The 26,542-nt window shown below is 40.4% G+C and overlaps 1 protein-coding gene across 3 annotated transcripts in view; it reads right to left on the reverse strand.

Moving 5' to 3' along the window:
• Window positions 1–26,542, reverse strand: part of mid2 (midline 2) — a 154,037-nt gene that overhangs the window by 122,389 nt on the left and 5,106 nt on the right. For 2 of the 3 annotated variants that reach the window (XM_022188985.2, XM_022188973.2), the window contains exon 2: window positions 1,594–1,688. The gene's annotated coding sequence lies outside the window, so the exon portion shown is untranslated. The remainder of the gene's footprint in view (window positions 1–1,593; window positions 1,689–26,542) is intronic. The other variant, XM_051954265.1, reaches the window with a different exon arrangement.

A 26,542-nucleotide genomic window follows, 5' to 3' on the forward strand; every position in this document is an offset into this window, starting at 1 on the left:
AAAAAACATGTAAGCTACTTTACACACCAGCCTGCCCCACTTTTATCAAACATGCCCTTCACAGCAACCTCAGAACTCATCCCAGGTTAAATGAGATGGTTTTGTGACAGGATAAAAAATTATTTATGAAGAACTCTCTCGCCTGTACAATCTATATGGTAATTTATATCATCACAGAGTAACTTCAGGAATGCATTACTGACTGATGACATCCATCCATACATTTCCCTGTGCTTATCCATGGCTGGGTGGTGATGGCAGTAGGCTGAGCAAAAGTTAGTCCAGCTGCTCCTCCTTCCTGTAAAATGTTCCAATTTCTTCTGGGGGTTCCTGAAGCATCTCAATGTCATATGAGATCTATATTTCCTCCCGGGTGTTTTGGGTCTACCCTACCAGTTGGATGTGTGGGTGAAACCTTTAAAGGCCACTCAGGAGGTACCCTTATCACAGGTCCAAACAACCTTAACTGACCCTTTACAACGTGAAATAGCAGAATCTCCATATAGATTTCTCAGCTTCTTCCTTGACTTCAAAAGGTAATTCCAGCAAACCTACAGAGGAAACTCATTTTATTGGAGTATTGTATACCATACTCCCACAGCACTACCCACTATGAGCTTTACAGTTGGAAATCTTCTCTAAGTCCATAAAACACACGACATCTATCTAGAAATGTAAATGTTTCTTTCATTCAATGCCATGTTTTGTGTTGATTGTGAGTGGGAAAGTTAGTTTCTCAGAACAGAAACAGGTGCAGCAATGAAAACAAGAAGTTAGCACATGTGCAAGGAGATGTTCTGCTTGGAAACCTTGGGTCCTGGCATTCATGTGGATTTAACTTTGACACAAGTGTTTGCCACTAACGTGTCCATGTCCCCCACCGCAGACAAGGATTTGACAGTCAAAGTCAACAAACGCTCGGTGTGACCTTGAAAATTATGTGAAGGTCACCCAAATTGACTGGTGTCAGGGGATCATCCTAATACATGTTGACATCAAGTTTGACGAAGATCCGACAATTCCTTCATGAGATATCACGCAGACAAGGATGCGGGACGTACAGACGGACGGACGGACGGACGTACAGATGGACGGACGGACGGACGGAGGCGAATACTAGGTCCTCCTCTTCGCGCGGCGGGGGACAATAAACCATCTTGTAACACTGTTGCAGATTAAGCACATCTCCTCATGGCAATGTCACGACAATGCCAGGATTGAAAGTGTACCCCGATGCTGCAAAAACTGCTAAGGAACACGACAAACGCCCCACGGTGTTGACCCTGTCTCCAAACTCCCAAGTTTCTCAACTGATTGAGGATCCACAGGATGTTCTGCAACAAGCCCAAGCTCTAGATTCCCCACCCAAAGGATCTCCTGTCAATAATCTCAATGCCCCTCTATGTCAGAACTGTGATGGCGGCATACGTGGAATCTAAACAATATCAGAATTTATTGTGGTTGATTGGCGTACAGCTATGGGGCTTGTGACGGCAAAGAGGCGCCTCTCAAAGGGAAAACATGGAAAAGTTGGAATCGTGTTGGTCATCAGCATGCAAGCAGCAGACCAGCATAGCTTCCTCACTCACTCACCTCTACCTTTTTCCACTTGCTTTCCTCTTCCTCTTTCACTTGAATTTTCAACTGCTGCTGACAGAAATTACGGTATCAGCCCACCGTTCCTCTTCCTGTGGGAATAGGAAAAGGAAGATAATCAGGAGGACACCCAGAGAATAAAAACCAACCCATGAATAAAAATAACTCAGGAATTCTGTCCATCCCTTGCAGGTCCAAAATATGCTCTGGTAAGAGACAGACAGTGATTTTGCATGGATGAGAGTAGCCTCGTAGGACTGAGATGTCATAGCTCATGTAGTCACTGTCACTGCTGAGAAAAACCTATCAGACAAAAGTGGAAGATTCAGATAATTAGAAGAATGACAAAAAGTGAAGAGACTCATGTAGTTAACAGATCAGACATAATAAGACATACAATGCAAAACTGAGCCAATGAAAACACTGTGCTTTTGTCACCTTGTTTGTTGTTTTCTGTGATTTGCCCACAGGTTATACTTGGAATTCTCAATCTTCAATTGCAGTCTGGTAGAGGCACTGCTTCAAAAGTAAAACTCTAAATTGGTGTCAGAAAATGGGTGATGTTTTTTTCACATTTGATGGTGATTATTGTGAGAGAATAAAGCAAACCCTGTGTGAGGAACATGTGCTGAGCAGCAACAAGCCTTTGATGTGAAGGACAGGCCTTTCTGACCACAAACAAGTTTGGCAAAAAGATGCCATCATTAAATTTCAGGAGTGTATTTTCATGCCAACATTTTCAAGTTCAAGTTAGGAATATTTGTAAAGTCCTTTATGAAAGCACTAAAAGTCCAAACACAGATGAGCTTAGCTCATTTCTCAGTGATTAGTCAATAAACACAGATAATTAGCATTATTAACAGTTATATTTATTTATTTATTATGCTCGGTGTTTGATAGACATTCATTATTAGCTTATTACTCATTTCTTTTCCAGTACTGTCAATCACATATTTCTGAAGATGGCCACTGGGTGACACCTAGTCCAAACAGTCTTCTACTGTGGTAGCAAAAATTGGACAAATGCACCTTGACATTAGCTGTCTGTTACTATGCCAGTGGCCATATTCTTTTTTTCTGGTCTGTGGCTGGAGGTGACCGCTTTGTGGTCACAAACCTACTTAACACTTGACAAATATCATTAAACATTCAGCAGACACCCAATCTATCTTGATCAAATTAAATGACTCCCTTTTCTCGGCCATAACAAATCAACTATTAATATGCCAAAAGGGAGTATCAGGCACAGATAAATGCCACTGGTGCAATGTACACAGGCTAATGAGTTTTGAACACCGCTGACACAGTTTGGCTCAAATAAAACAGAAAGGACAAAAGTGATGACTAGTTCACTATATTCAATTATCCTGCCTGTGCAAAGGCCATTGCTGATGCTACGGTGGGGCATCTTGCATTTTTCAAATAAAGAGAGTAAATTAACTGCCAAGACTTTGATGGAAAAGAGCAGAGCAAGAGCCAATGATAGTGTCAATATTGCTCCAGATAAGCGCTTGAATTACTTTCTTTCGTCGACAATCAACTTAAATAATGGTTGACATTAAGTTGGTGTCACCCAAATCACAAGAAACTAATTTGGAGCATCTGTGTTTTCGGTGACACTACGTCAAAACAGCACAGCTAGAAATGGTTTGGGATGAGCAAAACTTCAAGTCGTGGGGGTAACTACTTCCTGATAAAGGACATTGGTTGTCTCTTCCAGTATTAACGTAGTGCAAAAATAAGCTGTAGATGCATGGTTACTATCAGCCCCATCACAACAAACATTATCCCCACATCCCCACCACTTTCCTAGTATGACCTCATTCGCAGTGGGCCGCAAACAGTGTATGTTCACCATCAGCATTTTCCCCTGCATGAGGCAATCAGTAGCAGGTCTATAAACTATGCTTGTGTTCCAGTGTTCCTGTAATGTGCGTTGCTTTCGAAAGATATGATCCGTACTTCAGGCATTTTGAGTAATATGTTTTCATTAATCCACGGGGGACAGTTTCATGTGAGGTCATTTCCTGCATTCTTTTACTGTTTTACAACACTAGTTTCACCACCTTTTCTTAATCTTGGGTTACAGAGTATAACACATAATTTACAGACAATACTAATACCTACAGTGAGAATCTGGAATCAACCTGTGCAGTTCAGCTGGATTAACACGAAAACTGGTTAGGTGATAAATGACAGAATGTTAAGTGAGAGACAAAAGCTGAAACCTAAGAAGCACAATAAAGTTAAGATACATGACTTTCCCTCCTGTCTTGTCTATATACTAACAATGGTCTCCAATAAATAATTAATATGAGCAATGGTGACTGAATTTATCAGCCTGTTTACATGATGCAATGTTGTGAAATTTGACTGTTGGCTACTCATTCAGCATTGATGAATGACCTTCACAGAGTAAATTACAAGCCTACGGAGCATTATTTTCTTGGGAAATTCATATATGTAAATGAGAGGTTTGAAAAAAAGCATTCTGGACATACTTAAAGCAGCAGCAGCACTTTAACAACCACTGCTGATGGTGAGCATCAAATCTTGCAGCAATCACACACCAGACACCCTCAGTTTGACATCTGTATTGTATTACATTAAGTTTAGCTTTGTGAAAGAGAGACTCAGGGATTTAATAAACCTGGACCACAAGTGTGCACTTGTGGCTTATAACCAGCCTTCTCTCTATTGGGGTGCCATCTCTGGCCAGGTCTCAGTCCCTCTGCAGAGTGCTCAACAAGGCTGAACCTCTCACATTAATGACTGTCGACTTTTTCCTCAGTAGGATGCACATTTAATTATCAGCTCGAAGGCTCTCTGTAGCATCTGTACTGCAGAGGACAGGTCTTGCCTTTTAACTAAGAACCTCCAACTTTACAGAGTTGGCTCAAAGTCAATCAGCCAGTCACAATGTGTTAGCGTTACTGAACGCACCTACACTGCAACCGCTGCATTAGCCCTTTCATGGCCGTGTCCTCTTTAGCCTGGCTCCTACACTAATAGTCTCTTCTGCTGCGGAGCTGGTTTTCATCTTGTGAGCAGCAGAGTGCCCTGACAAAGCCAACAACTACAACATATGATTTCTGACATGGAATGACAGCCTCCATGTACATTTTGCGGAGAACTATTCCCAGTTTAGTTTTGGGTAAACACATTTCAAATACTTATGAGAAAATCCTCTGCTGTGTTCGTTATACCGTGTAAGAGCAGCATGACCTTGAGAAGTCAGTTGGGAGAGCAACTTTAATGCTAAATCGACTTTAAAAAAAATCATGAATCATTCCAGCGCACACAGATCACAGGGTCTGTTGGAATACTTCACGTAACCGCACGGGCACTCGTAACACATCCTGAAAGCGTAAAGCTCCTCTGTCTAGTCGACATTTTGGCTTTCCCGTTGAAACTCTCACTGGGGCATCATTATTGCAGGACACATTTTCATTCATCAGCTTCTGAATGAAAGTCTAATTTAACTGATACTGCTTAATGCCCAAGATATCTTGTCGAAATACCAATGTAAACGAGTCATAATTCATTTTGTCAGTCTTTAGGATTGCCATACATTGTTTGATTGATTATTTACGTTCTGTAAAAGCACCTTTAATGTTAAATTGACTGTAAAAATCCCAAATCATTCTAGCAAGAGCCTCTTTGCTGGAACACTACACATTACTGCATGAGCACATGTAAGCATAAAGCTGCTCTGTCCTATTACACTTCTTATGACCATGATGTATTAATACACGCAACAGATCTTATCAGAATGTGTCAGTCACAGTGAGGACTTCCTCAGAACAGACAGAAGCATAATCAGGCTGCGAAAACACTGCTGTGTTTGTCTCACTACAGAATGTGCATATTTTGACTATTTCTGTACTTCACACAGACAAGACAGCAACAATGGCTGTCTACCACGCAGATGTTTCTCTCTCCCTGCTGAAACTCTCACAGGAACATCATTACTGCGAAGCACATTCTCATTCATCACCGATCCTTCATCATTGAATGAAGGATCAGTTTACAGAAAAACTTAACAAATGAGTCTAATCTTAACTGTGATACTGCCTAATGCACAACAATATCTCTTTGAAACACTACAGCATAAATTTCTATTGCTAATTCTTTGAGATCGTTATATTCAGACGTATTATTTGGTATTTCTTTTCCGAGCAACAGCTGTTTAATGTACTCATGTTTTGTAAATGCTATGTTGTGTGTCGTTTCACACTGCCTGTGGTGCATCCTGAGACTCCAGAGATAATTTGCCATTTATACAAGCACCTTAATATGACCATAGTTATGTTCAGCTGTGACAATATACTCCAGTAAAAATATTATTTGTAACAGAAAAGCAAAGAAAGAACTGAGAAGATAGAGATCTACCAAGTGAGGAGCTTTGGGTAGATGGATGGGTGGACAACGCTTTGGATTTTAACACCAGAGGCTGCTGTTTGTTTCTTATTTGAACCTGTCAGTATTGTTTTGTACCATGTTTGTCCCCTAAACTTGACCCTGTGTTTATTATTTTAGCTGTGATAAAGAATTTTCTGGTCATTTTCTGTTTTAAACTGAAAGCTAATGCTTTTTGTACCCATTGGCCATTAGACAACTTTAACTGTTTATTATCACAATTTTCCTAAACCCCTATCTTTAGCTAACAAAGCTATTTTTGAGGCTAAGCTAGAACTCAAAAGAGGAGCAAAATACCTGAGTCGGACCACATTGAGATGGTTAATGACCAATATGTTTTGCTCAGGTTAGAAAACTTGTCAATAGCTAGTATACAGGGCTGTATCTGGTTAGCAGTGGTTGATTATGTATTTTTGCATAAATATGTCTGACGATTCTTATTACAACCACAACTTCTGATGCTGTGATGGGAAAAAAATTCTTCTTCTCATCTCCGTTGCCCCATTCTGTCTTTCAAGCATGTAAGACGTAATTTGAAATGGCATAAGTAGTAGTAGTAGTAGTGTTACAACCTGGTATCTGAATCAGTTTTTGGCAGATGATCTTGCTGGGTTCGTTGATGTTTTATTTAGCAGGTAACCCAGCTGAATACGCATCTTTGTGCCTCTGGCAGTTCTTTCTCTACAGCTGTGTCAGATCACCATTAAGTTGAAACTGAGCAACAGCCTTCTGAGCTGATTTTTAAAAATAGGATCTTCCTCAAAAGATGTGCCAGTGGCTGATTTTAAACTCCTGCTTGCCTGGCCCTGTTCATGGTTTACCTACACTGGTTTGTTCAGAGTAGAAGCTAAGTTTCTGCTCTTCTAAAGAAGCTCAAGTATATATTACAAAAAATAGCATGTCCCTATATCAACCAAAACAGATAATATTCAGGGTTATGACTTTGAAGTAATTATTTTTTACAATGTAAATGAATTTAATATAAATACAGCGCAGGCTTTGAAATTATTTATTGTTTATTTCCTAAGCATAAAAGTAAACAGTACTGGTGAACAGTGTCTCATAACAGATAAAAGCATAGCCTGAATGCAACATACTAACACTGGCTCAGTTCTACTACATTATTAATAAGCTTCTTATTTGCAAAGACCATCTAAAAGCTTTTCTTTTTTTGATATGCAAATCAGACTTTGTGCAGCAAAATAAATTAACAGTTTGTCATTTTCTAAAAAATCTCAAATGTGAGTGTGCTATTTAAAAAAAAAAGCTCAGGACGAGATTTAAAAGAAAAAAAAAGGAAAAAGCACTTGGACTAGCGAGCTGTCATGCCAGACGCTGAGCATGAGAGTCGTATTTGGGCCAAGCAGACTGACGTGGATGGTCAGATGTCTAACAGCGGTGAGAGTTCAGGAAGAGTACTAGAAGATGGGAACATGCTCAAAAGCAACAGGGGGAAAAACAGACAGGAAAAGAAACCTATTTCAGCAGCCTATACAAGTCCACATCAGTTGCTGAGTGGGAGTCATCTTGTTCCTCTCCCTCACTGCTCTTCCTGCAGTGCTTCCTGCAGCTCCCGCTTTTGCTCTGTTCTAGCTCTACTGTCTTCCTCTGCACCATCTAAATATTTTATATGCAGACTGATGTTGTTTCAGGCATGTGTCCCACTCTTTGATCAGGCAAACTGTCATTGATTTGTTGCCGTGCAGAGTTATGCATCGACTGTTTCATCACAGGGAAGAGGCAATGAAGACAGGCTCATCGAATGGAGACACATCAGTAAATAATGCACCATCAGCTCATCCTCAGCCATTGTATCAATCTTTAAAGACCAAGTACAGTGAATTTCCACTATTAAAATGAACATTGCTCTAATCTGCATGTACATGTATCTGTAAACGTGCATGCATATTTATGCGGATGTGTGATACGTTGTGGCACGACTAAACCAAAACCTCTGTCACTGTACCTTTGATGTTCAAACTGCGGTCCAGCATAACCATGGAATTTTTTTAAATTTTTTTTTTAAAAGCAGGTCCTAAAATCTGCGAGTGAGAGGAAATGTTGCTGCTGCTGCCATAATCCTTTGGGTAATCGTTTACATTTGATAACCATGCATGAATATGAATGCTGTTCTGTGTGTCCTTGAAAAATCCCTCAACTTACAGTCAGCTGCTGGAGCAGAGGCACCGATGTGAACATTTTCTGCACGTCTTCTGGAACATGACAGGTATTCAAAAGACTTATTTCAACCTCCAGCGAAACGGGTAAGTGTGAAACAGAGTCACAAGTGGCATTCATTTACACTACTCAGCGTAAAAAACAACATGAGAGAAGCAAGCGCAGAAAAAAGCAGAGATGAAGATGAGAGGGTGCCATACTGCCAAGTAATGCCAAGTAGAGGAGCATGCATGACTTGCTTTTTGGAGCCGTGCTTTTATAGACTCTTTCTGAGTAATTTTTTTCCATTTTTCCATGGACACGCAGCCTGCGATGGGTCAGAGGGAGGCCTGGAACCTTGTGGCACATGGAGACAGGAAGGCCAAGTAATGTGAACATGTAGGCAGAAAAGGAGGTGTGATGGGATTCTGAAAAGGGTACAGCTAATACCTGGCACAGAAAGAGAAACCAGGAACATGTTTGCTGAAGCATGCATGCATGCATAGACACTGACACATTCCACAAAGCTTTGGGTTATTTGATATAAATTGTGAATGATACCTCAACTTTTCTGTGAAGCCTAGTAATTCACCGCAATGAGTCGTGATTTTAGGATTCAATAAATGAATTCAGAAAAAAACCTGAATTTCAGTTCCACCATGGCACAGATATAGATTATTTGGATGTTCTGGATTCCAAAGACTATATTAAAATTCATTTTAAAGAAATGGGGGAAAACGGCGAATGGACTGAGAAATGAGAAATGGTTGCATAAAAGTATCTTTATAATGGGCAGAAATTGTAAGGACATGATATTTTCAAGGTAATTCCATTTCTTTAAATGTGTCAACAGAAGTGCCGTTGAAAGCGGCTCAGGAAAGGTAAGACTGCAACAGAGTGGAATGAAATTATGTAGAATTTTAGGGATCAAATGTGACTCAAACACAATTCATCATTTCACTACAAATTCATTGTTCATGAAGACTTATTTATATTATATTCGGAGATCAGATCATTATTAAATCTCTCAAGAGGCAACAAGCAGCATCTGACCTCTAATTTTAGAGCTAGTTGCTCCAAACAACAGTCAACTTTTAGCATAACGGGATGGAAGTGAGGTTTGTCTGATAACGCTCAGACTAAAGATGCCCTCAGTGCAAGAATTGATTTTCAGTCCAGCATAGGATTTCATAAGCTGATGATCATACATTTCATTTAATGTTTAAAATTTGTCAGTCCCAATTACACACTCCAAATATGTCATCATATTCTTTTTATTTACTTTTTGATGTAAAACTATGAGAAAAAAGTTTGTCTCATCTACGTAGCTAACAAAAAGATGCCTTCAGTCATTGGATCACTAATAGCTGAGGAAACTGTATTTCTTTTACTCAATTTGTGCCTTCATCAGTCGCAGTGGGCCTGCAGTAGAATGGAGATCACTAAATTATGCTGCCTTCCCTAATCAACGAGCCTTGGAGGACAGAAAGCCAAGTGACCAATAAAAAAAATCATGCACTTCCAACATCTTTTGAGGCCAAATTTTGAAAAGGTACATGCCAGTGCAGATAAAAGTGAAGCTACACAGTTGAAAGACCGTGTATTAAGCATTTCATTTAACTTGATATAAAAAAAGATTACAGCATTTGCAATGACTTCAGTCAAGGTAGGACTCTCACTTTACCACCCACCTCACAATAGTCTTAAAAGGAAGAAAATTACAGCAATAGGAATGTTCTTGAAAACCTTTTAATATACAGTATTTAGTAAAACATGCATTCCTCTTGCTTCTGTATTGAGAGGTTAATCTTCTTCGGACTGCTTTAACACTTAAGGTAGTTTAAAAAAAATGTAAAAAATATTCAAAGTGGCCTTAGAGCATGCCAGAACATCTACTCACTGGGATGAGACTAACTGCAGTTTCAGCTGAACCATCAGGACTGAGGTGCAAATGAAATCTTCCCTTTGGGACACGCAGCAGTCAAAAGTGATAGTAAAATGACCTGCAATGACTTCACACACATGTTATCTGCTCATAATGAGGGAATTAACACTATGATATGACTGAAACCAGAAACATGAAACTCACAAGTCACAACAGTACCTAGTTCCCATGAGTCAAACCAAGGACAAAAAGCCCCAAGCGAATCTGTCACAATGCAAACCGCTACCCACCCAGTCATATTTTTGATGTACAAGCTTCTAAAGAGCCGAGCATGAAACAGGTCCTTTGTGAACAGCAGCATTTTACAGAGAACAGTGTGGCATAATATCTGGTGGGCATTCCCCTCAGTCAGGGGATGTCACATATGTTCACGACAGACAGACAGACAGACACAAGGGCTATTCATCTAGCTGCATGCACAAAGATTCCCTACACTTGAAGTTTAATGTACCCTCACACACACCCTTTCTCTCTCCCCTCCACTCTCTTGTGACAGAATATGGCCTTTGTTCCATGTTCTTTGAGGGAGTGTTGGGGCGCTGGGCTGCTGGGGCTCAGGGAACGGACATGAATAAATGGACTGTCCTTCATAGCAACATGAGGAGAGTAGCCAAACACCCCAAGCAGGGGATCGTACATCCATTATCAAAGGACCTTTTCTAAAAGGCTAAAGCTACAACTACGGCATATTTGAAGTGGTAGTCACTCACATTCCAAGTCTGCATGTATTTGCACAAGCATGTCGTGAATGCATGCACAGAAATGCACAGTCCAGTACTATATACAGACAGTCATATTCTTCTCTGTTTCACATCCAATGAAAGTATCTTCGTTGCATTTAAATTACAGCAATAAATGACAAATAAAAATGGACAGTACCAAAGATGTAGGGTGTAGCCGTGTCTGAATTATAGTTACAGCTACATGGATGTGTTTTTTTTTTCTTTTTTGACTGTTTACCAGGATGTGATCCAAGACAGTCAGGCATTCAAGTGTATGATGCATTAAAGTTTTGAGTACGTCACATATTCATGTTCCTCAACAGCTCTTCAATCTATTTGTTTTTGATGAGCTCCTTAAAGCATTTAAATCATCATTTAGACACTCAAAAATGTTCAGTTGTTTAATATATGGTATTAACAACACTCTCAACACAGTCTCTGCAGAGGACCAGTTCAGCTTGGAAGTCTCCATTTTTGGTAAGTAGAAAAACAATTATCCCTAAGCACTGACATCGAGACACATGCATGTACAGAACTAACACAGCCAGAAAGAGTCATGTTAGATTGTTCACATGATACAATTATTTGTTTGACCAGTTTTTGAAATAGGTTACAATTACCTTTGCAACCTGTTTAATTGGTTTGGGGCTGTTTATTCTGACTGAGATGCTTTAAGTCTGGTTTGGCTTTTGAATAGACTCTCTAATCCTGTATCCAAAGAAAAATGTTTTGAGTAAAGGATGTGGTCAGGATCTAAATCCCAGGGAGGCTTCCATCTTGTCTCTAGAAACAAGGCCCAGGGTAGCTGTGTCTCCACACCTGGGGATAGGTTCTCAAGCCTATTCAGGCCTGCAGATGGCTTCCTTGGGACCATCTCCACTTCTATGACCCCAAATAAACCAGGCCCAGTCTATGTCCAACCTGTATCTGTAGAAAGCTACCTTCACAAAAGCACTGGGCAGTGTCTCATTCCACGCAGACCTCTGTGGGATCCCACTGAACCAGGACTGGGTCAAAGTGAATCTTCATGCATCCCATTCCTAAGGACACATTCCATCTAACATTATGGGGTCAGCAAACCATCAAGATGAACCTAAACAAAGATGAGTTTGCAAGCATTTCTGTGCTTGTAAAGCCTTATTAGCTGGAGAAATCCTGAGGTTTCAGGTGACATTGTCACTCAAAGTCACAGCTCTTTCCAAACAGCTAGCCTTCAAACTATGCCACATGAATGAGATGAGAGTAATTCTGTTATTGTAGTCAAGAGTGCAAAAATGACTCAGGCGAGCACAAACTAACTTTGCAAAAAGAATGCACTCAAGCACATATTTTTAATCAAAAACAAACCTGAGAATGTTATGCAAGCACAAAGTTTGAAAATAGACATCATTGCCACATTTCCTTTTGCTTAAATTTGCAAAATAATAGGTCACATGATTATGAATACAATGATACTAGTTTGGGCTAGCTAAGAAGGAGATTAATCCATTTCCCTCCCTCCTAGAAGGGCGTAATTGCTATTTGCGACCATGACCAGCTCTATTTCGGAGACAGAATGATTGGATCACACAGCCTAATCTGCTCTAGCATCTGAATTTGGGAGAGATTTGTTCATGATCACAAGTATCGATCTGTCCTAGACCAGCAAAGGAATGATGTGAATTCGAAAGCAGAGTCTGGTAACACAGTACCTTGTGAGTGATGCAGTAAACGTGAACTATTTGAAATTTGGAGGGCTTGACTGTCTGTAAATTTTGGATTAAAATGTCAATTAACATCAAATAATCTATTTTAATTTTGCATTTTCATTGCAATCGGCCCTACTGATGCTTTCCAGCTGTTACTACCTTGATTCCTTGTTAGAGGTGGAGTAATTGCCATGTCAATTTTTTTCCTCTAAGGCTGCTCCCAATTCTCTCATCTTCAAAATGTCGCTGGGCTGGCAACTTAACTCCACGACACCTTGAAGAGTGCAAGTGCCTAAAGCAGTCTTCTAACAGCCATCTTTATAAACCACTTAACCATCACACCTCTCTGTTACTACATTCAGTGTAAAGTTTCTTATTGTGAGCTACCAGTGACAGAGTTTCTTGTTTCTGGAGAGAGTGGATAAGCTGTGCTTGTGTTGTTGTGTCACTTCTAGTGGCCGTGTTGTGGGATTGCACACATATGCAGAAGCAGACATACACACACTGCCAGACAACTCTCTTGACAATGAAGTGTTCTAATTAGTGTGGATAAACATCGCAGTTGAACAGTGTGCTTGTTTAAAGCTACTAGAGCTTCTTCTGTCATTGATCTGTTATCTCTGCTTGAGAAAAGGTCATTGACAAGCAAATCCCAAGCTTTTTGGCAAGTGCAGGATGAATATCCAGCAGAAAAACAGCAGGTCAATCACAAATTTAAAAAAACACACGTGATATAATTTAGTAACCAAGTCATGGAGGATGAGGACAATGTTGGCATTCTACTATTAAACGCCACAGCACTACAGCATTTCACTGATAGGTTCCTTTCCCTTTGTCCACAAATCAGAAACATCACATAATCTAAAGAACTCCTTCATTCACTGTAAACACAATTCTATATAGACTCAACTGTATATTGTCAGTTTTGTACAGCTGCAACAATTAGAAAACATACAAATGCTTCGCTCAGAGCTTTGCCATTGTTTTTCGTCTGCACAGTGACTCGGTGATGAGCACTGCAGCCTCACAGCTCGAAGATCCCTGGTTTGGATTTCGGCCTATGTGGAGTTTGCATGTTGTCCCTGTGCAGTGTGGGTTTTCACCACGTTCTCCAGCTTCCTCCAACTGTCCAAAATTAATTTATTAGTTAATTAGTTAATAGGTGATTCTGTATTGTCCGTAGGAGTGAATATGAGTGCGCTTGTTTGTCTCTATGTGAAGCCCTGTGATAGATTGGCAACTTGTCCAGGGTGTCCACTGCCTTCGCCTTAAGTCAGCTGGGATAGGCTCCAGCCCCCCATGCCCTAATGAGTATTAGGCAGTATATAGATAATGGATGGATGATTGCATAAGTATTCACTCCCCTTAAAATGACTTGCCTGATTCCACACAGGTGAAACCAAGTGGTGCTAGAAGTCATAGAATTAGTGAAATGGAGATCACTTGAGTGCAGTGAATGTGTCTCAAGTGACTGTAGTATGAAGACACCTCTATCTGTAAGGTCAAGTCACTGTTGAATGAGTACTCCTGGGTATAATTACACCAAAAAGACAAGAAGAACACCCCAAGCAATTCTACGAAAATGGTTGTTGAAAAGTACAAGCCAGCAGATAAGCCAAGAAAATTTCCAAGTTCTGAAATACACAGTTAAATTCATCATTAAGAAATGGTAAGAGTATGGCACATGTGTAAATCTGCCCAAAGGAGGATGTCCTCAGAAACTGAGCAACAGTGCAAAGAAAACAAACAAGTGAGTGAGGCCACCAAGACATATGATTCCTCTGAAGGAATGACAAGATTCAACAGCTGAAATGGGAGCGACTGCAGACTGTTGCTTGTTCTTCGCAGTCAAAGCTTTACGAAAGTGGCAGAGAGAAATCCTTTGCTAAAATAAACTTATAATAAATCTTGACTGGGGTTCAACAGAAGCCAGATGAAAGACTGAGGTCAACTAAAAGAGGTTCTTTGATCTGACAAGAACAAAATTGTGCTTTCTGGCCTTCAGACTGGACACTGAGTTCATCACAAACACACCATCCTGACCGTGAAGCATGGTGGTGGCAGCACCATCCATGAGGATGCTCAAGATTCTCAGCAGTCCTGAAAGACAACCTGATGTAGTCTGCAACAGAACCATGACTTGGGAGAAGGTTTGTTTTTTCAGTAGGACAATGACCCGAAGCATACAGCCAAAACTACATAGAAATGGTTCAAAGAAGAATGATTTAATTACTATGGTAAAATTATTATTTACATTACTATTTATTAAGCTAAAAGTACAGCCAGACATATTGGCAACTCAATGCTGGCTGGCAGCGGCTTTATTTGCTCGTAGTTCATATCTGATAAGTGATACAATATCTGGTCTTGGGATGATCAGACTGGAATATCTCTATAGGTTACAGGCACTGTATTGATCTCTTGGGGTGAAAAACAAACCGAAAAAAGAACATGCCAAAATAACACTAGTGAAATTGCTACAGATTATACTATAGTGCGCACACCTCATCAACTATAACTACTATAACTGCTCTACAAGAGTGCATGTGAGATTTGACTTCACATGTGAAAACATACAAGGAACGTGATTGTTTTCCGTTTCTCTCACAGAAAGTTGTCACTACATGTATTTTCTGAGTCTGAACAGACAAGAATGTAAACTTCAACTCGAATAGTTAGTGGAGGCACGCAATCACAACGCAGCATGTTGTATTCCAGCACAACTGTTCATCAAACACACTTGCCATAGCATTTAACAATTTGTGCAGGCACCACTTTTTGACATACTGCTGCTTTGGACACTTGCAGCTGCATCAAAGCAGGGCCTGCTTGACTGCATCGATTCTCACTGAGGGAGAATCACATGGGAAAGGGAAGAATAGAGGAAGAAGGGGAGCAATGAATGAGGAGAGCACCAAGAATGAAAATGAGATTTATATGCATAAGAAGAGGGGAAAACAGGAGAGACGGAAGGCAGATGCATGGAGAGCAAATAAGGTGTGATGTGGAAAGGAAAAGAGAGAGAAACCCCTCTGTGGATGGGAAGGCTAATCCCAAACAGGGAACAGATTAAGAGCATGACACAAAATACACGTTTATGAGACAGAGCCCTTAGCTTAGGAACAGTCTGTTAAAGGGATTGGGAGTGTATACACACGAACACCACACACACACACACACACACTGATTTTTGTCACTGTGATGTTATGAACACATAGCACAGCTTCACACAAACATACACACAACCCTCCCTGTGGTAATCCCATGCAGAATGTATAAACGGGGCACAGAAACGTATTTATAAAATTGCCTCAGCTCTTTTTGGCATAGCTGCAGTCAAACACTGAAAAATTGCTTAAATTTTCCATAGTGCATGTATTAGTACCTGATAAAAACTAAACAAGAACTGAGCAAGCAGAACCAAACAAGCAACACTGTACTGCATTTCAGGATTCAGGATAAAAGGCAAGCAGAGATCAGGTGCAGAATTCAAAACAAAACCATGTGCATGTTCCCACATGATTACACACCAAAACACACACATAGTTAAAGAATCAAATTCCCTTCTACAAAGCATTTGAAAAGGTTTTCTAATTGCACTGTTTGTATGACAGAACAAAATCATGTTTGTAATTTTTTTTTTTTTTGCTTATGAGAGCAAGACAGTGGGTGAGGGAAGCAATAAGATTTCTCAGGGATTATATATCCATAGTGCCATCTAGTGTCTCCTGGAAAAACACACACTAACACACAGGAGATTCCAGCTGTGATTATGAACATTACAGAAGCAGACATTAAACAAAGTCATCTTTGTGGCAGCTTGCTAAGGTATTCTTTCTTATTTGCCTAATAATGCATAAAAGACAGGTGACAGATTACAGGAAAAACCTGAACCTTTGACCCCAACAGTGACAGGTGCTTTGCTGCCATGATCCGGGTCCACCAGTATCTTTAGAGGGAAGGGTGCAAATCAACACATCAACACTCCGCTTAAAGTATATACCCAAAAATAAATTTCAAATCAGAAGACCAGGGAACCACTTGAGAGTGAATATAGAGAACAGCAGTACTGACATTATAGCGGCAGGGCCATCAGCAGTTTTCATTCGACAGTAACTAAGTAACATATTAAGATAAATAATTCACAAAGACGTATGGCTAAAATGATCAATTATGTAATACATTATGAACCTCATCACAAACGCATTACATCTGTAATTATGTATTTCTATTTGATCTGTGTGTAGTAATGATGATTAAAAAGATCATTTATTATGATTTGCTATGGGTATTGTTTAAATATTTCAGCGCCGTCTGCTTTAAGTGTAATCTTAGAAAAAGAACGCTGATTTTGAGATGCCCTGACAGAAGCTGCAAATGTTAAAGCTTTAATTAACCTGCGCTCACTTCCATGATAGCATTAATCAGTCAAAGCACAAAAAAGGCACTTAGTTGTGAGATTCTATAGCTTTGACCAACCACAAAGTGAGTGTCTGACCTGTAATTTGTCTCCTGTATGGTGGTTACTGAATTAGCTTATCACATATGTACAGAAATATATTTGAATTCCTCACTGCTACAGCCTAATTAATACCTCATGAGACTGTGGAAAGATTTTTTATCTACACCAGAGACCATGAAAAATTTATTTTCAATTACATTTAGACATGGGACTGTCAGATATTCCTAATCGCTTAAATATTTTTCTCACCGTGACAGGACTGTTCCTGACAACCTACATTTTGGAAGCACTTATCAACGTAGAGCACCGAGGCAGCTCTCCCAACCAAGCACACACACACACACACACATATATATTTTGTATAAGCTGGTTTACTGGCTCCAGTATGCTCTAAACAGAAGTGCAACATAAACATGCCATCTATAGTGGTGAAACAAAATGCATAGTCCTGATGGAGCACAGAAACCAATAAAAATGGGCCACGTTCTGCTCTATTCCACTGCAGTATTGAATAATAGTGCTATAGGAGCTGTTGTTGCTGTTGCCGCTGAAATTCAATATACACCGGCTGGAAGGAGCCATGCCCTGCGAAATCTATTATGAAGCAGGCCTTGTCTTTAGCGAACAAAGGCCACAGCTTTGCATGTCGATGTGTGTGTGTACGCTGTAACTGCAGCAAAGGGCACTGGGATTATGGGGGCACCTACTGAGTACCAAACTGCCCCTTACTTCTCAGCCTCCCATCTGTCTTCCTATCAGTGTTGCTCCTGTTCATCTGCGTCTCCCTCCATCTGTTTCATCTCTCCTCTGTCCTCCAGGCTGTATCACTCTCCAGTGCCTACCTGATTGTACTTCATCACACCCTCCAGGATTTAAATGACTTTAATAGCTGGACCGTTTTCGGCGAAATTAAAAGCTTGCTGCACTTACCATCCAGGGCCTTTATAAATTTAACGTTAGAAAAGAGTATTAGGCATTGAATTTATATAGGGAATGACATATATTGAGGAACGTCAAGTAAAGGTAACAGTTTAATGGAAATGTATAGCAAATAAAGCATGTAAGGTATCTGGCATTAACAATAATGGTTTTAGCTCTAACATTACTACTTGTGATTCAGTGATTCCTGGTTTTCTCCTGTAAAGAAGTGCATTTGTCTGTTGTTGTTTCAATCTTTAAACTAGATTTAGACTTAATCTCCTTATTACGACCTTTCTTTTTTAAATTTAAAGCTCTTCCTGCTGGTGTCTCTGTATGAGCTGGAACCCAAAATGGGTCAAAGAGATGTTTTTTGGAGGGTCTCAGAGAGAAAAGAGAGAAAACATTACCATCCGATTCTCCTGCTAAAAAACTCCCCATTTGATTCTCTGGCAGAATTTTTTTCCCCGCATGCTCCAAGCCATTTTATTTTCTTGCTTTTTCTCCCTGTGCAGTTTCCTAGAGCATCTTGAAAGAGATTTCAAAAATGTCATTAATTATTAGCATCTCCCTTGTCAGTGGAGTTCAGTGTGAGAGATGGAGAATCGGGCCTACATCTTTGCAAACATAAAAACACAACCCTAATTCAAGAATAAAAGTATCGCAACACACTAGAGGATATTTCCAACTGTCACTGCAAGGAACTGAGGCAATAGCACACTTCAAAAAGAGGCCAGTGAGGAAATGCATGAAAACATTATCTGAATACTACATCCAAATTTCATATGCCGAGGGAGGCTGTGAACAACTTCAAGCTATTACAGAAGAAGCACATACTGGGTGGGGAATCGGTTTAGATCCTTCCAGGTTGATTCACCTTGATAAGTATTAAAACCTCAAACTTTTAATTCTTTGGAATGAGAGACTCATTTCACAGTTTGGTTCCCAAGAAAGACACATATACACAAATCCACCACACGAAGACACACAAAATGAGGTATAAGATTAATAGAGCAAATCTAATTTGGGCTACATATTTTACCTCGGAATGGGTTGCTCGTTATCTACCTCAAGAGTCCCACAAAAGTCAGCTGCTAATTCTCACCAGCTCATTTTTATTTTCAGTTCCATCCCAACGTTACCTCGGCTTGGATAGCTAAAGCCTTTGGTTAGCTGCTTATCAAAAGAAATTACCACTTAGTGCACTCTTTGAGGTTCTGGTTTGTTTAATGATAGCCGTTTTAGTTATTAAATTTTTAAAATTAATTAATATGGGCAAATAAACTTCTAGTGCCCGCCATGGTCTGGAACAAAATCCTCAGTCGCTGATTAATTTAATGTTAAATTCACACTCTAATCATTGATTAAACCCATAAAAACTGAGTTAGTGCTAAAAAAAAAAAAAAAAAACAGGCATATATAGACATTTTTTCATAAAGATAATGTTCCCCTTCCTTCATTAAAATGGCTTTGATGTAACTCTGCACTGTTGACTCCTTTACAATGTGCAAATCTACGAAGTTCCAGCATCGCGTTGCAGCTCAAGCACACCAGCTCCTCTATAACTCTGCTCAAACACTGGACAACTACTCTTAAGCTACACGATGGCAAGTAGTAATATTGGAGTAATTCAGCCATGCATGCTCAACGCAGACTTTATTTGTGAAATACGAAACCCTTTTGTGTTCTGAATCTATGACTCATTGGCACACTGCAGTTTCAAAGTGGATTTGCTCAGCCATGGCACTGATTGGAAATTTCACTAATGAAAGAACACCATGTGTTTACGAGGCAAAAAAAAAAAACCCAACCAAACAAACAAACAAAAAAAAAAAAACAGAGGGGGACTCTACGATCAAAATCTAAAAATATTTCCGATGAGTGAAAAAAGATTCAGCATAGAAAAGGAATCAACTTAAAGCAACAGTTTGACATTTTGAGATAGACATGTATTTGCTTCATTGCATTAGATAAGTTGGACATCTGTTTGCTTCTCTTTGAAAAAAAAAACTGATAGAACTATAAGGTCAGAGCCAAACGACGGCTACAGCAGAGCATAGCACAAAAACGGCAACAGGGAATACAACTTGCAATTTCTATCCAAAACTAGAAACTTTTATGCGAATTAAAACAGGTTATAATTTGCAGAAAAAATATTACAACATTTATAATTTAATTTTCTGTCATCTTTACCCTACAGTTGTGGACACAAAAATGCAAAGTTTCTTCGTGCAGATTAAAATAACACAGCAGTTCAAAAACTACCAGATCTGTTCGACAAAGAAAATACTCGTTAAAATCTTCAGTGTGAATTTTAAGTGGCTGATTGATTGACCTGACTGACACTAGGTCAGATGGCATTGCTTGTTTGCTGCTCTCTCACTGGTCTGCACATGGGATGGGACAGCAGCTTCAGTAGAAGAAATAAATATAAAACCAAAAAGCTATTCATTTGCTCCAAGAAAGCAGACGTGAGCAAACTGCAGCCGCACATCCGTAGTCTGACCGGTGGGAACATGTCTTTGAAGACCGAGTCTCGCAAGTGGGGCTTCCTGATCCTGTGGCAAATGCAGCACCAACAGTCAGTGAGAGGGCAGAGAGATCACAGCGCCTCTGGACCGTAGTTCACATGCAAAGCAGTGAGGATCTAATTACAAGGCAGAGCGGGTCCAGATACTGTATGCTGGGCTCCATATGGAGGCACAGACAAGATCCCTTGGGAGAGAAGAAAAACTCAGGCTTGATACTGCTGTTCGTTTCTCTTTCAAACGCTGTCATTGTGAAAAGATCCCTTGATGGCTTGATACAATATTGAACTGCGTGCAAACTGACTGATGCAATTCTGTTTAAATTTTGTGCAGAGCTTACACTGGCTGTATGGGAATTCTGGCTTAGTATGATACAAGTCTGCACAGCTCACTGCAATGCTGAAGTAAACAAAGAGTCAAGCAGTTCTGTCTGACTAATCCAAGATTTTATGATTATTATTATTACTATTATTACATAATTACACAATGATTTCATTACAGTTTCAACTCGTCCAATGGGAAATAAATGCAAGGTTAAAGCTGATATTGCAGCTGGCAATATCAATATTAGCATCAAGTACCAAAGTAATGTGTCAATCAAAAAAGTGCAAATGTTGCTGATGCAATGTGTGTCAGCGAAGTAAAAAGTGTCTTAGATCCACTATGATGAAATGGAAAAGAAAAAACAACTTGGTTCATGCTAGTTTGAGCAGTGTTTGAAGGGAAAAAAGAACCTTTTTCTGAACATTGCCTGCAGAAGATGAGAATCCGCAAAATCTATAGGCATATCAAAGAATATCACAAAGAAAATAGCCTTTAACCAATCCACTTGGGTCTATAGCTCCAAAGTGAATGTGTAAAGGGTGAGATTATGTATCACAGAAGCAGGGGTGCTGTGATAAAATCTTTACATAAAGGCTCCACTTCATTATCTCAACCCATTCAAACACAGCCTTCATCGCAATAGTTTCGTATCTCAGCACGTATGAAAGACAGACAACACCCAGCCACATTCAGTGCGGTGTAGGGCATTTTTCAGATAACCAAACACACAAAAACATGGGCAGAAATAACGCTTTTTGTTTTTTTTCCTTTTGAATCTTAGATCACATCCTAAACAGCTGCAGAATGGTGGTGGTGGTGGTGATGTGTTGGGGGCAGTGGGCTGCCGGCCTTTTCCCAGGATGCTTAGGCTGCGAGGGGTTATGCGAGTTTGTTTTTGTTGGGGTTTTCTAAGGATAGGTTTCCTCTCTCATCGGTTGAGGAATTTAACCATGGGATCTGAAAAAAGCCACGTGCAACAGTAAGTCTTTATTTTCTGTGTGAAAAACCTCAGCGGTGGGCGAGGAGGGCCAGAACGCTGGAGCTTGTCCAGCCTCTGAGAGCAGTAGGAGGAGGGCTAGTTCAGGATCATTCTCGAGTCCTGCCTCTATGATCACAGCTGACCAGGCCAATTTCAGGGGATGGTGAGACCACGGCGAGACCACAAGATCCTCCAGAGTCTTTCTTCATGAAGTACCTTCATCTATAATTCAGTTCAATCAGAGTTGGAAAGTTTTTAAACACGGATCAAAGTTTTATATCCAGAACTGTGCAAGAAACCCTACTTTTCCATCTACGCTTTTCACCTGCCTTAGTGCAGCTTATTTTTGATCACGAGGTCACCTCCCAAATTTCAGGGTCATAGCATTCTTAAAATAAAAGTGATAAGCTGACTAGTGCAGCTCTTATTTACTCAAGAGTTTTATGGAGTTACTGTAGCTGACTTGATCATCTGATCCCAGAGCTCAGCATTAAAGCCTCCAGCATTCTCAGATTTTGCCTGGCAAACACTCTGAAAGATGTCCCACCAGTTTAGGGAGGGAGACCGTCTCGCCCTGTATTTTAAGGTAAAAGTTTTGTTTTTGTCTGCGAGTCACGCCATTTCAAATCACTAGTCTAAGTTAGGTAATATCCCATTAAAACCCAATAATTAGGCACAAAATGACTGTCTGTGCTTGATCCTGCAAATAAATGCACGAGAAAAAGAACTAAGTGACTGATTTATGATGCTGGTGACTTGACAACACCAACCGAGCATCTTTATATCTCAGAACGAGGAGGTGAAATTACACTGTGGTGAACGTGGAATGTGAAATTAGCCTCCCTCTAAAGATATTTATGCAACTATAATTATGTGAGTATATCTAGTTGAGTATGTAGTATACAGATTACACAGAGAGAACTTGTATATCAGGTCACAATTATGTGGCACATAACAGTCAAGTTTATCACTATGTTTATGCCTCAAACCTCTATGAAACCATTTAACAAATGCATTAATGTAAATTTACAGGTCGATTAGAGACGTCACTGTCAGTGAATCTGGTCGGTCAATTTGCTTTTCTGTCAGGTAAACTGGCTGACGATGAGGTTAAGCAATTAGCAGGGGTCACCAAAAAAGTGACCTTCCAGTTTAACACCATATGCTAGCAACTAATCACTTCTTTTCTCTATAAACCTAATAATTACAATCCCCATGAACACAGCAGAGGACACATAACAGATAATCTGGCTGGAAACTGCCAGCGCTGCGTGGCGAACGAATAGGGCCTGCTCGGGAGATGATTAGAAACTACAAAGAGAAGATTTAGATCATGTTTGTAGGCGGGGTGAGTGTATGTGTGTCGAACAAATCTGATTGCGAGAGAGAGAGAGAGAGAGAGAGAGAGAGAGAGAGAGAGAGAGAGAGAGAGAGAGAGAGAGAGAAAGAGGAGCAGGAAGAGGAACTGCAGTATGCTCATGCAAGCATGTATATGGAAATCCTTACATTGCAGTTTGGCAGCAGAGGTCAGCAAGATAGTGGGAGGTTAGGAGCAATTTACCACGGTGAATTAAGTAAAGAAGATGCCGATCCCTACCCTCTACCCACCGTCCCCCTGCTGTGTTTCTAAGTAGAACAAGTGGTGACAGAGGACGGGCAGAGGTCGCTGTCTTCTTTAATTCAGCTCCCACTCAACTACTGTAGCCGGTACAGAAAGCCATTAATACAGCATGTGATCATCTTGTGCAAATATAATGAATGCTGTCAATGAAACGCAAAGAGAAAGGAGAACTCTGATCAAGAACAGCTTTTTTTTTTTTTTTTTTTAAAAACAAAAAACCAAGCAGCCTTTCATGCATCTTCAGCTATGATATTTGTGGGTGATTATGCCACAAACACATTTCGCCTGCACTGAAGACAGGCAGAGTGTAAAAATGGGATTAAGGTTTTGCACAACCTGGCTATATTGGAGGCTTGTTCCAAATCTGTGTGAGAAGAAAAATGTCTTGTACATAATACATTTCAAGCTACAGCTATAAAAGGACACTTGGCCACAAAGCCCGGGTGTTTCTCAGGAAAGGATAAGCTGTGTTACTGTGGAGGTAAGCAAAGTAAGCAGCTGAGACCAAAACCTTTCCATTCCTTAATACGCAGCTAAACGCCTCACCAGGAATGACTGGTGAGTGAACACAATACGGACAGTTAAGGGGTATTTTAAGCAGAGCTCCACTGAGAATCCCAACATCAGGGCACATCTCTGGTGCTTCATTGGATCACTCAGTTATGTGCAGCTTCACCCTCCCTGCTCTAAATGCAGGACATGTCAACGCGGTCATGCGATCTTTCTCTGATGAAAACACTTCAGGGCAGTTGGATAATAACATCACAGAGACTGGCTGTCAGGCATTCAGCTCGGTGAATACTGAGACAATAGTAATCAACATGATACAAAAGGTACGCTTATTAAATTTCGTAGACAGGGATATACTGAAAGTGACAGCTTTACATGCTAAAACATATATATTTTGCATTCAGGAAATGTCAGTCAAATTTAGGCAAATTTGTGGCATCAACCACGCTAACTCCTTTGCACAAAAGGTGTGAGCTGTTTGCATCTCTTCCAGGTGGATTTGATCGACTCATCACGCTTGTTTAAGTCATTTAAAGCCACTGTTAACCTCTTATAAATAGAACTGTGGCTCCAGTTTCCAGAAGAATGTTGCTTAGCAAGCAGCACTGTGACAGTGGCATCAGAGCTGAGTGAAAGTGTCAGATGTCAAATTGTGATTCTGAGCAAAGAGGGGCTTTCTCAGCATCAAATCACTTCAAAACTGAAGGTTTCTAAGAGGGCAACGCACGGCACTCTATAATACTTTGTGGAAACTGGATCAGTCGCATCCAAAGCACGATCAGGCAGAACCAAAAGTGACCACACCATCGGAAGATCAATGCATCGAGCTTTGTTCGCCGAGAACGAGAGAATAAGCTTCATCACAGACAACGGTGTCAAACGAGACCAAACACTTACTCTAAGACAAAACAGCATTTCACAGTGGATGAGAGGAACAAGGACCCTTTTACTATTGAATCCGGGTTTGAGATGTATGACAGTAACAGAAGGTGCACAGTGTGTCTTCTCTGGAGTTGGACACCTGCGCCACATTGACTCCACCTGGACCATTATTCAGAGATATGCTGTACCCTCTGGGTTGACACGTCTGTGGAGAAGGATTCGTACTAAAGCAGCATAATGAGATCAAGCACAAATCAAAGGTTTGAAAGAACTCTTTGAAGACCAAAGAAGACCAAAATGTCTCTATAGTCTACAATCATCTGACCTCAGCTCTATTAAATATGTATGGAGGCACAAGCCAAAAAATCCTGACATCACAGGAAGGTCTTTGGAGCATTGTGAGATCATGCTGGGATAACACGGGCTGTCAGGTTTGAACAAACTCATAGAGACTGTGCCAGCTCTAGTACTGCTGTCACTGAAGCAAAAGGAGAGCAGACAAAATACTAGATTTTCTAAAATTCACCTATTTGTCAGCTATTCAATTTTTAACCATACTGTGGAGGCAATACTGTCATTTGACATATTAATTTTTACTTAAAAAATGTAAATTCATTGCCAAATACAAGTATCTCCAGCAGTAGACTCAGATTCCTGTAACCCCACTGCTTGGCACTGTACAAATGTGGAAAACACAAAGAATGGGGTGACACTTTTAGGTTTCAAGTTTCAATAAATAAATATTGTCGAAGTAACTTTTAAAGTAAAAACATTAAACTCTAGATGATTTCAAGTCCTCAAATGCAAAAAGAACAAGAAAGTCACCCATGGCTCTTGGGAATTGTGACTGTGATAAAACCAGAAAATATTTACACAATACATTTTTTTCCCAGAGAAAATTGAAGCTCTTTCCCTTCTGTTTAGACAAAACAATAAATCTGATCATCTTCTCTTGATCTACTGGAAATTTTTATTATGATTAACTGAGGAACGTAATCAGCAGATTAATCAAGCATGGAAATAATCATCATTTGCTTTTGTAAAGTTTGGTGCTCGGGCTGGCGATTGCTCCTATAGATATAAAATATTCCAATAACTTTAACAGCTCCCATTGCACTTCAATGTATTTCCCTACAGAGGCAATAACATATTACTACTGGAAACTACAGTAAATACAGTAAGACGGAATCAGTGGCCTGTAAACACTGGACAGTTAACCATGTGTCAGTGGTTTTGCTGTCTGCATTTGCAGCGGGGGGGCAGGATGTGTATGTGCATTTGTGTTTTAGGGTAAATGCATGAACATGTGCATGAAGGGCATGGAGGACGCAGCAGTCTCCCGAAGGAGGAGTTTATTTGAAAAGAGCCTCCCATGACCCGGCTTGATCTCGTCCCTTCATTCTTTGGTGGGGGTTGTGCTGCGTGCCAGTGTGTGTGTGTGTGTGCTCATGCTCAGTGTTGGGGATTTGCAGATCTTCCAAACGGCTGTCCCCTCCTGAGGATAGGACTGCACTCCCACCAATGGCTCATAGCGCTAATCTGACTGACAGCTTGGTCCAGCTTTCAGCCAAGAACCTGCCCACCAGCAAGGTCCAAGTACCTGACTGACCGCTGAAGAATCTTATCTGCCACGAGATGACAGAGGAGACGCTGCTCTTCCCACGGTGTGCCCGAGCAAACGCCGAACCGCCTGCCTCGCTCTGTATCTGACTGCTTGTTGTTTGTCAGCACAACACTGAGAAGGGCACTTCTTCGGACTCAGCTGGATGTGACAGTTTGACAGACCGTCTC

The sequence above is a fragment of the Acanthochromis polyacanthus genome, chromosome 10 (genome assembly GCF_021347895.1).
Source record: "Acanthochromis polyacanthus isolate Apoly-LR-REF ecotype Palm Island chromosome 10, KAUST_Apoly_ChrSc, whole genome shotgun sequence".
NCBI lineage: Eukaryota > Metazoa > Chordata > Actinopteri > Pomacentridae > Acanthochromis > Acanthochromis polyacanthus.